The sequence below is a fragment of the Populus trichocarpa genome, chromosome 4, assembly GCF_000002775.5.
Source record: "Populus trichocarpa isolate Nisqually-1 chromosome 4, P.trichocarpa_v4.1, whole genome shotgun sequence".
Lineage (NCBI taxonomy): Eukaryota > Viridiplantae > Streptophyta > Magnoliopsida > Malpighiales > Salicaceae > Populus > Populus trichocarpa.
Genome location: NC_037288.2, coordinates 7,941,062 through 7,956,657, shown reverse-complemented (window position 1 = coordinate 7,956,657; position 15,596 = coordinate 7,941,062).

Below are 15,596 nucleotides of genomic sequence, written 5' to 3'. Positions count from 1 at the left end.
GTAAATTCTCTTCTCTTCATTCCTAAATTTCGTGTCGTTTTTTAGAAGAGTAATGTTATGTAAACAAATAAAATTTTATACAAATATAAGAGATAATTATTTTTTTTTATAAAAGATTGAATATATAAAATTTATGGGTTTTATATTTTACCACTTAAAGATTAACATATCAATTTGTATACATATTTATATGAAAAAATTATTTATAAATCAATTTCCTTGCAAGAGTTTAATTATCAGACTTAGACTTTATTTGTTTGCTGGAAAGTAGTTTTTTTTAGAAATTAAATTCTTAAAAAGTAAATTTTTTTTTATGTCTGACAATGTTATGAAAAATGAGTTGAAAAACAGTTTTTAGTTTTTGTCTGTAGCATGAAATAAGTTAGAAAATAACTTATAAATATTTTTTTTTCAAGTTTATCTAACATATATATAACATTGAATGTAACTTTTTGACCACTTATAATAAAAGAATGAGATATAAAAAGTGTAATTGTAGAAATTTTTTTTTATATTATATATTTATATATAATTTATTTTATAATACACACATAATATAATATAAATATAAATATTCTAAATATAATATAGAAGTATAACCTTATGAAATATTTTTAAAACCTCAAAATAAATTTTTAAAAATTAACGAAAAAACCAAATTAGTTGATGATATTAATTAAGAGTTTATTTTGTATGAGGTCGTTGAAAGAGAGAGATTTGTGGAAGGTGTATTTGTATGATGTTTCATTTATGTGTTAAAGAAAAGAAAATTATTTTTCTAAGAAGAAAACACTTTTAATTTAGTAAGTGTGTGTATATATATATATATATATTTTGTTGGAAACTACTTTTCTGAAAACTAGATTTTTAGTGTTCACCGAACATTGAAAAGCTTGGAAGCTTCTTTCTAAGAAAATGGTTTTTTAAAAACAATCAAGGTCTTTAGTGGAAATTTTGTCCCATGCACGCCGGACGTTTTCTTAGGATCATATTGGTTAATAAAATCAATTTTCAATTGCATGTATATTACTAACTTAGAATATGTATATGAGTTTTTGAAAATTAATTTCTTTTAATTTTCTATTACGTGTCCCAAAAATGTATATTATATCTTAGAATAAATTTTTAGGTGAGATGAAACTTCTCGAACTTCGTAGGCTAATAGAAAACATGGAAATGCAATACAGATTTGTGGAATTACTACAATAAATTTAGGCCAAAATGTAAAATACCCTCTTGAATTTTAGCAAAAAAACAAATATCCCTTAAATTTTTTTTTTATTTTCCACCCTAAACTATTTGATTTTTTTTTAATGCGGTTCGTCCAATAGGGATTTTGAATGAAATTAACGAAAAACCCCTAAAAAACCTCAATCTGAAAGGAATAAGGAGAATTTTCAAGGGCTTCTTTGTCAATTTTCCGACATGACAAAGAAATTGTTTTGTTCGAAAGAGCATTTATTTTTTCATAAAGGTTCAGGATACCTTACAATATTTTAGCCATAAGTTTACGATAGTGGGGTGTTGTTGTTTTCATGGACATTGTCACTTAGTATTCACTCACCAGAGAAGTGTCGGTACGTAGCCATTGGCCAACAGAGTCACATGAAAGTAGAGCAGAAACTTAACGAGGCACATGGATCACATCCCAGTAATGGAAACAAACTAGGAAGGGTTCGTGAAAGGGATTGATTGAATCTTGTCTGAACTCCACAAGAAAATTGGCCACATGATTGCTTGGAATTTTGATAGGCATGTAGCAAGCAGTTTCACTCTGGCAAGCTTGGATTTGCTTGCTTTTTGTCTCTTATAATTGGAATATTAAGAGAGTAGAATCTCCCTTTCATGTCTTGTCGATATTAAGATTTATCCGCCAATCTCACTCTCATGTCACTAACATCCATGCTTCAAGCGTAGGCAAAGGTAAGTGTCAAGTGGAGCAATTCATGGCAGTCTCCTAGCTGCAACTAAAATATTTGAAGTGATCTTTCAACTGATAAATCCTGATTTGATTCATCTTTAGTAACCTTTTCTTTCATCGAAAGTGTTAAAAAATTATCTCAACCCAAAAACTTAAAATGTTAGGTGAGGTTCTAGGATATAATTTATATATTATTCTCTAACACACCACCTCAAGTGAAAGTCCTTTAGACTTGAAACTTGCACAGGCTCACATTACCTTGTGCTTAATTTTTTATCAAATAAATGGAGATGATGAGATTCAAATTCGAAACCACTTGGTCATCAAGGCTCTGATACCATGTCAAAGAACCATCTCAACCTAAAAACTTAAACTATTAGGTGAGATCTCATTATATGATTTATATAAAAGAATTTAAAAAATCAAGATCACTAAATATATATCTTTTAACGGGTAAAGCAAATAGTGTTATGGTTCGCGAATATAGAGCTATAGACCAATTTATGAAAATGATTTTGTCTCGAACAGGTTCTAGTAGTGTTTGAATTAGGAATAGTTCTATTGCCAAACCCTTGTCTCGGATTTTGTCCTGATCATGGATGCATTCTCAGAAGCACGACTGTTGCCTAGGTGGTGGCCAAATACTTTTTTGGGACACACACACACACACACACCTATATATATATATAGTTCATCAACAATATTTGTGGCCAAATACTTATTTTGGATTGTGAGATCCTGATCACAGTGAATCTCATTCATTATGCTGCTGGTGTGCTGTAGGACAAATGGTATCATTATATATAAAAAAATATATTAGAAAGACCATGGGGTAAAAAAAAACTGATATGCTATAACAGAAACAGAAAAAAACAATACAAAACAAAAAATAACTATATAAAATCTTTTATTACACTATAATTTAATGTCATAAAAAAATTTCAATAGCAAATGAGGCTGTCACAAATGATATTAGGCTTATTTAGAAGTGCAGTAATTATTACTTTTTAAAATGTTTTTCACTCGATAATATATTAATATAATATTTATTTTTTAAATATTATTTTTAACATCAACAAATCAAAATAATTTAAAAACATTAAAAATATTAATTTTAAATAGATAAAAAATAAAAAAAATTTAAATTTTTTCAAAAATATTTTTAAAACATAAAAATCAAACAACATGCCATCATTTTTGTGCCATGCCATCAACCGACAGAGCAAATGAGGCTGCTGTAATGCCCTTGCATCCCCTCTGTGGTTGTTATTTTATCCTTCTATTTTTCTCGTATTTTCTCTTTAAATAAATGGTCCCTCTAATAAAAACTTTTATAGTACTTAAATTGCTATTATTAATATTTACAATATTAGAAGTGCAATAGACAAGGAAGGAAAGGGAAGCAGGAAAGAGAAAATTACATTGAATCTTATTAAAAAAACAATATGAATTCCTCTCTCTCGTATTTTCTCATTTATTATATCTATTTCTCTTATGTAAGTATTGATAGTTATAACTCGATAACCATAAAATTGACTATACTTTCTTTAAAAGTTATTTAATGCTTTTAATTAATCACAAAGTTTCCTTTTTTGTCTTTTTATTTAAAATTTATTGTAAACATCTCAAAATATTAATTATCATATAAAATGTCACTTATTTAATGTTTTTAATCAATAAGAATGATTTTTATTTAAATATCTGATTTTTATCCCTATTTAATACAAATCAACAATAAATAAATTTTAATAAATATAATTAGATAATGTTTAACATGTACCTAGAGACTCTCATTAACTTTTCTCTCAAAGTAATAAAATAAAAGGAGTGAGATTATAGCTTCACATGGATTATGAGTCCTAGAGTCTAGTGTCAAGTCCAGGCCGCCTCAGTTCTAAAAAGTAGAAAACCTTATATGTGCTACAAGATGGTCCTTGAAGCAATTTGAACACTAAGAACTTTAGCTGGATATCAGCCATTTTCGATTCTCTCGTTGAACAAGGCTCGCTGGAGCCTATAGGTGATGTGGTTTATGAACTTACATTGAACTTCAGAGTCTTCTTCCACTTCGTGGGCGTCCCTTTATCCAAGAATTAGTCCAATGTGTAAAATTTAAGATTAGGAGTAACTAGTAAGCTTGATTTGGGGTTCGATATTTTCATTTCGATGATGTAATTTCAATCGTGTTTTCAAAAAAAGGTCTCAGAAAGAAGAAAGTATGCTTGTAATAGCTCTGATTTAAAAGAAAATGACAAGGAAAAGAAAGAAAAAAAGAAGGGATTCACATCCTTGAAAAGATAGTCCAACTTGGAAAACCAATAACACAAGCACTTCAAAAACACAGCACCTGCTGCGGATGTGAGATACATGTTCTTTAAAAACGACTTGTAATTAATGGAAGATGAAAAGCACTAATTAATTGATAGTTAACAATTGAAAGCATGATCAGAAGGAAACATTTTGATGTTGATGTTTCTTTCTGATCATGCTGTAAATTTTTTATTAATTATCAGTGGAAATTCAACTAGCAGTTTTGTGCATTATTACAAATCAACTCTAATCAACTTACCTTAAAGTGACTTGAGGTAGTGGTATGAAAACTTAATATTATCAAAACTTTAATCACTCTCATATAAGATTTGATTACTGTGAAAAATAACCACGATGTATAAGCTAGCATGCATGATGTTAAACACAAAAGGTATTCAAGAAAGAGGACCTCGATCATTATAAAATTATTTTTTGGGTAGATTTTGTTCAAGTAAGTGCAATCCACACACAACCATCACTTGTCATTGACTTTCTTCACCATCACCACATTTGCCAATCAATTGAGATACATCACCTCCCGAATGACTCTGGCGGCAAGGAGTTTATTCACCTCCTCAATTATTGCCTTATGCCTTTCGCCCCTAAAATTTCTCTACTTCTGATGGATGGGGGAGAAGGTTGGGTTGATTTCAATTAATGTGTTGCCACCTTAAGGCAAATCCCGAGCATATCTGAATGCCCAAAAGCAAAGTTGGTGTTTTGGATGTGAAGAAGCTCTGTCAAAGCTTGCTCTTATCATGGTTCCAAAGTGGATCCCATCTTTGTGGTTGCCCCCCCTTCTATTAGAGGCATATCCTTTACCTCTTCAATAGTCTTTGTCCTTACCTCCAGCTGTTCTTTCTCGAGACCTTTGCTGGTCTATTATCAAGGACTTCTTGCCTTTTAGACATGAAGAGGCACATTGCCTGGAGGATCCTTGGTTTTCTAATATTGTAGCCACCCCTTTTTAGTGGGGGAATTTCAGGGGGCTAAGTACTTGGTTCTAACAGTTGCGTCAATTTAGTAAAGGAGGTACCTTCTCAGAATAAAGTTGCAAGCCAAGTTTATATCAATGACTATATATAAAGATCTGCTTAAGAGTCAGACATTTGAGATAAGTGGTGATGGTAATAGGGATCTTTAAGGCACCCTTCACCAACATGTCTGAACTTGCAATCCCAATGAAAGGGTTATTCACAAGAGTTGATCTTGAGAGATTTATCCTTATTTGTGCCATCATATCACTGGAGAGGATGTTGATTGCACTGATATAGTCCATCAATACTCTATAGACATGATGATTGGACAAGACAGTGGCTGGAGAGGATGTTGATTGCACTGATATAGTCCATCAATACTCTATAGACATGATGATTGGACAAGACAGTGGACATGACCAGAGCATCTTCATAGGAAAAAACCATTCCTTTCCCATATTCTAGGGTAAATGTGATGGGCTCATGACATATGTTTGGAAAGCGGACACTAGTAAGAACTTCTCACATTTTTTCCACTTCTATTATCACCCTTTATAGAGGTGCCATCCAAGTTCATATTGATCTCAGGTAGTATTTAGTTGTGTTGGCTGGACTCATCTCTACCTTATTCGATATGGGGATCCTTTTTTACAAATTGTTAAATATAGACATTGGCTATCAACCACTTAATTTATTTATTCAAAGTGAAGCACTCTTCCGTATTGTGCTCCTTGTCCTAGAGGAACATAAAGAATTTTCTAAAGGTGCGAGTGTTGGGAATTACCTTCATCGACAAGGGATACTGGACAAAATCTTTCCCCTTTATAAAGGTAAAAACCTTAGTGATAGTGGTGTTGAGAGAAGTAGAGAACCTCTTAAGATATATCGAGCATCTATCCTGGCGCACGCGAACTCGTGAACCCGTGAAAAGTTTTATGTAGGATCTTTCTCATTGCATTACTATCCTGGATGACCAATTCTAAGCTATTTTGCACTTTTTGCATGAGTTCCCTCGAGTCAACGAGACCATCATAATTGTCCAGACTCATTTTTATAGAGAAGTAATCTCGAGGAATTCGAGTATTTAAAACTCATATGGGCAAAGGAGAGCCCCGTACTTGGTGGGGGTTATAGGCATTTTTTGGACAAGCTCAAAGACCAATCACCTCTTGATATTTTATCTATTGGGCTTTAGAAGCTTAAGGAATTCAGTGCGGAATAACAAGATTTGTAACTTACATCCATCCCGCGATAATAAGAAGTAGCGTCTTGAGTACCCGTTCTATGTATAGGTATCACAACGATGCAAACGACCTCTTGAGGTACTTGGTGAATGATGAGGCAAAATACTCTTTTAAATGTCATTTTGCCCAAACTCAGGGTAGAGTGACTCTCTTGGATGATGGGAGCGGTGGCAGTGCTGGGGCACATAGTGTTACCAATGATGCCAAAACTTGATAAGGTGAAAAGACTTGATTTTTCCTTTAGGTTGCCACCACTGCTTGAGTAACGAGTTGCACTTGATTAATAAGTTGCTGAAAGTCTGGCTGGGCAGAAGTGCCCATGATGATGGGAGCATCCATCACACATCCCAACCCTGGTATGTCTTGATTGTCAATTGTGAAATGGCTTGGAGATGTCAAAAATAAGTTCTCAAATAAATAAGGGTTTTTTTTTATCGTGTTCCCCATAGACAAACTAATTGATGATCCAAAATCCAAATACTTAGGAATAAGGTTTTTTGATGATTGGATTATAGGTTAAGCACGTGTTCATTCAATTAAATCCACTCTCTATAATAAAGGAAGTTATTCTCTTGATGTAAGAGTCCTGGTACCTATAAAAAAGTCTCATGCAGATGGATTTGGGAACCCTTAGATGCTTAAGTTATAATCATTGTAAAGAGAAAATGTAATAGATATGCAAATAAGCATTAAATCCTAAGAATGAAAATGGTATATATGTGTTGAGAATAAAAATTGTGAATCCCTTACTTGAATGATTCATGAGGTATTTATACCCCATTAATCTTGTCTTTTTGCTTGAAAGAGAGGGGTGTAGAGTCATCCCACCTTTGTAGTATTAATAAGGGATAAATATCTCTTACACATGCATTAATGACGAGAAATATCTTAAGGGTCTAGATAAGAAATCCTAAGAAACTAGGTGTTAGGTCCATGCCATAATTAACACAAGGCCCATGAGGCATTGTGATATGTAATAGGCCTAGGTGTGTGGCCTAGACTCAAGAAGTGTCAAGTGTGAGCCTAGTGTTTGGGCCTAAGCATGGTGCCTAGGCACATAGGTGACAGGGCGGGCTTTCTTCTAGGTTCAAGTGAGGGGGGGTTGAGCCCACATGCGCCAGGTATGAGCCTAGGCTCAAATATGGTGCCTGAGCCCATATGCGCCAAGCTATATGTTTAGAGCTTGGGCCCAAAAAAAATTAGAAGACCTTTTAGGGTATGGGCTATCATTAAAATGGGTTTTGAGCCAATCCAATTTTTTTAAGAAAATACTGATAAATTATGATCCATTAAAACCCTTAAAAGTTTATCCCATGAGCCTTGACAAAATTCTCAGAATAAAACAAATGTCCAAGTTAATTATTCAACAGAACAAGCCCTATATAGACACTATGAAATTCCATTAAGGCTGGTAACCATGCTCAATTAATGGAGACACAATAATCCCAATGAGTCATTTAAAATGATTAGAAGGAAAAGAACATTAAAGAGATGATAAATCAAAGGAAAATTACTTAGGTGTTTATTGAAACCATATATAAAGAAAGAATATAAGAGAAATAAAAGAAGAGTTCTGCTTAATAGACCATATAACAATCTTGCTTGTGCATGTGGCACCTGTGTTTTCATTGAAATTATTATAGATAAGACTAGTTGTGGACTCATGTTATGCTTGGGATGATTTGATTTTCCGCGACTCGAGCCATAGACTAGACTGAGTCAAATAAGTTGGATTTATTTTAATTAGACAATAAGAAAAATAGACAACGACAACAAATTGACCAAATTAAAAAAAAAAAGTGCTCACAATAACTTGAGAAAAAACATTTTTCCAAAAAGAGATAAATAATCATCCCAAGCATAATCCATTAAATATCGAGTTGAGTCAACTCAAGTTAACATGACAAACTTGTAACCTCGATTATTAGGATTGAGCCACCCCAGGTTATCCTGTCAAACCAACGATCCAAGTCATGAGATTAGATAACCCGGTACAAAAGAAAATGAAGAAAAATCACAAAGCCCATTAAAAAAAAACTATTATCAACTAACGTTAACTTTTCAAACTCGTGACTCACGTCATTAGACCAGAAGCACCCTATCTGAATAAATCATGAAATTCAATTCTCAATCAATCAAACGTTGAAGGATGAAATTGAAAAAAGAATTTCAACTATACAAAAGGATTATAAACAAAAATAGCAATTAAAAGAATGAGGATCAAAATTGAAATACAAAATAAATTTTATTTTTGATTGAAGGGTGAAATTAAAAAGACAAAATAATTTAACAACAGGACCCAAAAAAAGCAAAACAATGACGATTAAAATTCAAATAAGAAATACAAAACGTATTTTGATTGTAGGGTGAAATTGAAATGAAAAATCAACTTCACAAAAGGCTCAACAAAACAAAATTCAAAAGAATGAGGATCAAATTAGAAAAAATAACTATTTTTTTTTACAAAAGAGTCAAGACCAAAAATTAGAAATCAAAAGAATAAGAACCTAAGTGGAAATCTCCATAAATTAGAGGATAACTCTGAAACTTTGCATGGCCAACACAAATTTCGAGGGGATAAGAGAGAAAAGAGAGGTGAAAAAAGCATCGTCGATGAAAAACCATGCCACCATTGATCACACACACTGCCCCAAAAGGAAGAGGATACATCAACACTTTTAATGACACGATGAAATGGAGATTTTGGTTACTAGGAAATGCCACATGCTCTAACCACGTTTTGTTTTTTTTTATTTTATATATATGTATTCAAATACCAAATTTCTTCTTGGCTTACCTGATAATAACAAAAAAAAATCATTATGAAAATATAAAAAAGCCCCTTGAGGCCAGTTTTAATTATTTTTTTGCTTCTAAGAATATTTTGGTCATTTCACTTTTTTTTTTGCTATAGTTATACAAATACTAAATTGCCTTTTAACTAAACTGATAATAACCAAAAAACTATTGTGAAAATACAAGAAGCCCCTTAAGGCCTTTTTTTTTTCTTCCAAAGGCATTTTGGTTGTTTCATTGTGCTTTTGAAATGCAAAAAGACTTATTTTCCCTTGATTAATTTGACAATGACTATTGGGCCTTATGAAAGGACATCAATACCTCTAACAACCAGTTTTAAGTATTTTGATGGGATGGGCAAAAAGATGAAAACACAATTTCAATAAGCAGTGTTTCACTCATAGTGATAAATCTATTTTTAACGGGCCTAAAAAACCCTTATGACCCTCCTCCCTTGGACACATCTAAGAAAATAAGCATGCCCTAAGTGGTGGCTTGATAGTGTGCCAAGTCTCGAGATTGTTAGGTCTAATGCTAGCCAGACCTAGCCATGATTGGGCTTGGCAGTATGTCAAGCCCTGGGCACACCTATTAGAATATTCATCCTTCATTGGAATGCCAAAGGAATGACCCATTCTCCCTTAGCACGCTTAAAGAAATGAGGTAATATGGGTGTGGCAGACATGCCAGACTCAAGGCACCAAGTCCAAGATACTTAGACATGACAGTCAGTCAGGTCTATGATAACAGGGGTTTGATAAACATGCTAGACTCAAGGAACTTGAACTTGACATTTATCCAAGTCCAAGGTAACGTGGGTCTAGCAAACATGCCAGATTCAAGGCACTTAAACTTGGCAATTAGCCAAGTCCATTGCACTTGGAATTGGCAGTTAGCTAGGTTCAAGATAACATTAGTCTGACAAACATGTCAAACCCAAAGTACTTGGACTTGATAGTTAACCAAGTCCAAGGTAACACATGTCTGGAAAACATGTCAAAACCAAGGTACTTGAACTTGGTATTTAGCCAAGTCCAAGGTAACGATCATCCTTTCTTGACACGCCCAATAAAATAAGGTAATGTGGGTCTGGAAAACATGCGAGACCCAAGGCACTTGGACTTGGCATTCCACCAAGTCCAAGACACTTGGATGTGACAGTCAGCCAAGTCCACGATAATGTGGGTTTGACAAACATGCTAGACCCAAGGCACTTGGACTTGGCATTTATCCAAGTCTAAGGTAACGTGGGTCTAGCAAACATGCCAGACTCAAGGCACTTGGACTTGGCAGTTAGCCAAGTCCATTGCACTTGAACTCGACAGTTAGCCAGGTCCAAGATAACATGGGTTTGGCAAACATGCCAGACCCAAAGTACTTGGACTTGATAGTTAGCCAAGTCCAAGTAGTTAAGTGTAAGGTAATGCGTGTCTGGAAAACATGTCAGACCTAAGGTACTTGAAATTTGTAGTTAGCCAAGTCCAATGTAATGATCATCCTCCATTGGGCACGCCCAAGAGAATAACCATCCTCATTTGGGTCTAACCTTAGGGAAGAACTCAGCCTCCATGAATTTAGCTACATTTGATGTCTTGGACTTTAATCTCCTCAAACCTTTTAGGTATATTTATCCCTCAAACATTAATATAGATGTAATGGATATTTATCCCTCATTAAATGCTATCAGGGTAAGGTTACATCTTTTAAGTGTATAAAAGTCCTCCAAGAACCCACCATATTTCCATCAAACATTAATATAGATGTAAGAGATATTTATCCCTCATTAAATGCTATCAGGGTAAGATTACACTCCAGACCCTCCTCTTCATAAAAAAACAAGACTTATAGATTATAAATACACTATAAGACCTTTAGAACAAAGGTTCACATTCTTCATTTTATACTGCATATATATTTTTAGAGCATCTTTCTCTAGAATATTCTTATATTTTCTCTCTTTAAAAAGATACTTATTTAAGCATCGGAGAGTCCCCACCTCCACTAAAGAAGATCTTTTGCAGGTATTAGCCACAAGCTATCTTGGCTTACCATGCACCAAGTATAAGCTATCAACTATGTTGTTATTCATTTTATAATAAAATATATATATATATATATATATATATATAATAAATAAAATAAATGCAAGGAAATATACCTAAAGCAAGCCTAAAAAGAAATGCCCCAGCCTAATGGTGGAAGATTAGAATACCAAGTGAAGTTGATAGGCCAACATAATAATCCATGGTTTTAATTGACAAAGCCCATTAGTAAAAATGTTTGTTTTTGGTGTTTATAGACTCAATTGAAATTTCCAAAGGTTTAATTATTTAATTGAGAGTTTAATTGCAAGGGAAATAAACATTTAGAAGTCAATTTTGATGTCAATTGAAACAATTGAAGTAATTAAAGTTTAAGGACTCAATTGGAAGCTTAAAAAGTTTAAATTAGCCAAATTAGGGGTTTAGTTGCATAAAATTCAAAGTCTAGTTAGCAAATATGGGCTTAATTGAACTTTCTATGAACCTAGAATCAATTTGCAAAATGCGTGCATTTTTAGGGACTAGAATCAGGAGAAATTAGGGGTCAAATTGAAAAAATTAAAATTTTAATGGTCATTTAGGGGCCTATCGAAAAAATCAGAAATCATCCACCAACTTGTAGAAGACACTCAAAATTAGGGGTGACAAATGAAGTTGACAGGGACGCAATTGCATGAAATTAGAAAGATAGAGGGAAATTAAGGGTAAAATAAAACAAAATCAGAAGATTAGGGATCAAATTGAACATTGGCAGATCTCAAACAAAAAAACCCTAATATATAAGAATTAGTCAGAGCGACACCATTCAAGGTACTATGCTTTTTCTTATTTAATATGCTCTTGATTGTTTTTTGTCATTTCATTGCATATAACCTTAGTTTAATGGATGCCAAAAGTGGCAATAAAAGAGTAGGGGCACTTTCTGTTAATGAAAGGATAGCCCCTGCTTCTAGGTAGTTGGTATGACCTTTTAAAGTGAAAATGGCTAGATTTTAAAGCTTATTTTGTTAAAGATTGCCTTTTGTTTTGAGTTGGTAGCTTTTAGGATTGAAAATCAACGTACTTTTTTAAGTTTTTGGGTTGTTTTGTTATTTCTTTGGCCATAATCACATTCATCACCAAACGTGTGGTCTGTGGGGATAAAGAGGACACGCTTTAGAGGCCAAAAAAGCCATTCTTAGTGCATTTTGTCTCTAGGCATTTCTAGGTAGCTTTCCTGGGTTTAGGTAGATTCATCCATTAAATCCTGCCTTACGTGCTAGTCTCAGAGCTTGTTTGGTTTAATTTCCAGTTTATATAGGTTCTCCCATCATTGTTGATAAGTAATCTAGGAGTTTTTTTTACATCAATAACAAGTTTTAATGGATTTAAATCCTAAGATTTTGGTTTCGAATTGAAACCTATTTTGGCAAAAATCGTGTGATTTTGTTGATCATGGAAACGGATGAACCCCTCATTCTTGATCTATGTAGGATTACAAATAGAACCATTCCTTCCTTTGTTCAAAATCAGCTCTGGATTAAGAATTAGATTTTATGGAGAGATGAAGAACATTCTTCTGTTTGTTTTGTTTTTTCTGCTTTGATCTGGTTTGATTGAAAAATCTTTAAGTTTTTTTGTTTTTGCCACTTTTGATCTGTTTTGGTTTTGGTTTATTTTGTGGGTTTGTTTCTGAGTTGACTCGGTCTAGTCAACCTAACCGAGTTAACCTGACCATTTCAACTCGGTCGGGTATGTCTAACCGATCAACTCAGACCACAATAATAAGTAATGATAAATAATAATAAAAAAAGAGGATAAAGAAATAATATAAAATTAAAAAATCAGTTTGCTTTTTTTGCCTTTTGTTTTGTTTAGTTTAGTTTTTTTGGTTTAAGGATATGTTCCGGAAAATTCCTTTTAACATTCAAGAATATTTTTATTTCAAGAAACCTATAAATAAAAGAAAAATGTTTTTTGGGTGTTGCACATGATCAAATCTCTCAAAAATATATATAAAAATCATATTGTATAGTATTTTCATACGAAAACAAAAAATATATGTGTGTTTTGATATGCATTTTAGGATTTAATAATAAATTTATTAAATCCATGAGAATTTGGCTAATATTTTAATAAATCATTATTTTTTAATTCATGATAATTAATGGTTAAAAATCCTGGTATAAAACACAGACCTACAAGTGAGGCTGGTATTTGAAATATTAGGAGTTGACCAAAAAATTTTCATAATTATTCTAAATATTTGCCAATTTTAATCAAGAGTATTTTTCACTATAATACACAAATTACAAAGAATCTTTTTTCTAATAATTTATTCAGGTACATGAGTTCATAATAAATTCTTAATACCAGATTTATTCATACAAGTAAATCTCAATCCTAAACCTTTAAACCACACAAAACAACTTATCTCAGGTAGGGTGCGCTAAGAGTGTTAACACCTTCCTTAGCCATAACCAATCTCTTACCCTCGAATCTCTAATAAAACCAGTACATTCGGGTTTCCTAGCGATCCTGAACCAAACAACTAGGTGACGACTCCTTCGGCCCTTACTTGCCTTTCGCACACTTGTGACAAACTACCTTGACTAGGGAGAATAGATAAAATTGTTAGGACTAATTGATTAACAGATTATCTAACCTGATAGTCTTATTTCTAAACTAGTTGGATTTTTAAGACTTCATCACATAATTTCAGTAAATAGTGTTTCACTCGTAATTTACAGTGAAAAAACATCATGTTTTAAGTGGTGTTAGTAATGTATGTTTCATATTTCTGTACTTTAAAACATAATTGTTTTAGAACTTTTATTTTATCTAAATAAAGACAGAAGAAGGGGTAGAATGAATGGTAAATATTTTCTATAGATTCACAAATATAACTCCAAATCTCATTAATTGAAGGTTAATTTCACTTGATACGAGTTGAGTATCGAGCTAACCTTCCTTCATTAATCGCCATGTAGGTTTATAATATTTTTTTTAAAAAAAATATTTTTAAATTATTCTTACAGGGTTACTAATGTCTTAAGTCCGTCGGTATATTTCAGAGAGTTAAAAAAAAATTACTTCAAATAACACTATTGCTTATATGTCAAATTTGTTGAAGAAATACCGACAAACAAAAAAATTCATCAATGAAATGACATATGGTTTTTCTTCCAGTGATATGTTATATTCATGATTGAAATACAAACAGAATGAAGAGTGTAAAAAAAATTTTGGCGTGCTTTTTCCATCAATAAATCCATCGGTAAAATTATTACCGACAGTTACAAATCACCGACAAGAGTTTTCTGACGGATTATTTATGTCCGTGAGACCATCAAAAAATTTATACTGACAGACTATGAGTATAAATATTGATAAAAAAAATTATGTCGATAAATCTAAAAATTATAGTATTGTCATCTCATGTTTCACCTATCTCTTTCATCCTAGTTGCTTTTATTACTTATATTCCAGGAAATATTCAAGACATTAATCTAAAGATAATTAAAAAATGGATAAGTTGGGGACCTAAATGTTATCTTTATTTATAAAATTCTCTATTTAACGTTTTGTCTTCCATAACAGAACTCGAATCCAAATGAGTAATTTAAAATATAATATATTTTATCCAAATGAGTAATTTGCTAGGGAGTAGACTGCTAGGATCTTTGATTGTTTTCCAGACACAACATATAAGATACAATTTATCTATGTTCATAAATCTATTGATATTATTTACAGAGAGAGAAAATACAAATTACAATGAGGAGGAATGAAGGAGAAAACACTTCTCAATTCAACTCAAACTCTCTCGATTTTCTATTGTATTTTTTAGATCTCACAACCCCTCTCTACTTATAGCTGAAATAGCTAGGGAGACAAGACTCCCCATTTTCAGTAAAAAATGGTTGCCGCCGCCGTCCACCAAAAGCTCTGCCACCATGTTCAACATTTCAGCTGGCTTACTTGTTGCCATCTTTTTACACTCACCATGCAGCATGCAGCCATGTTGGAGGCTGGCTGCTATCAATTGAGTTCACACTTAACATGGACATGTGTTCTGCAACATGTCTTGAGAGAGGGAAATAGTTGTGCAGACGGTCTTGTAAAGTTGGGAACTTCAAGCGGTACTCCATGGTGGGAATAAAGACTTTATTCTAAAGAAAGAAAAAAAAAAAAAACCAAGGATTTGCTATCTTTCTTGCTTGTCCTCTGTCTTTATTGGTAATAAAGAACTTATTCTAAAGAAAGTAAAAAAGCAAGTAATATCTTACGACTAAGGGTGAAGAATTTGAGTACGAAAATATGCGAG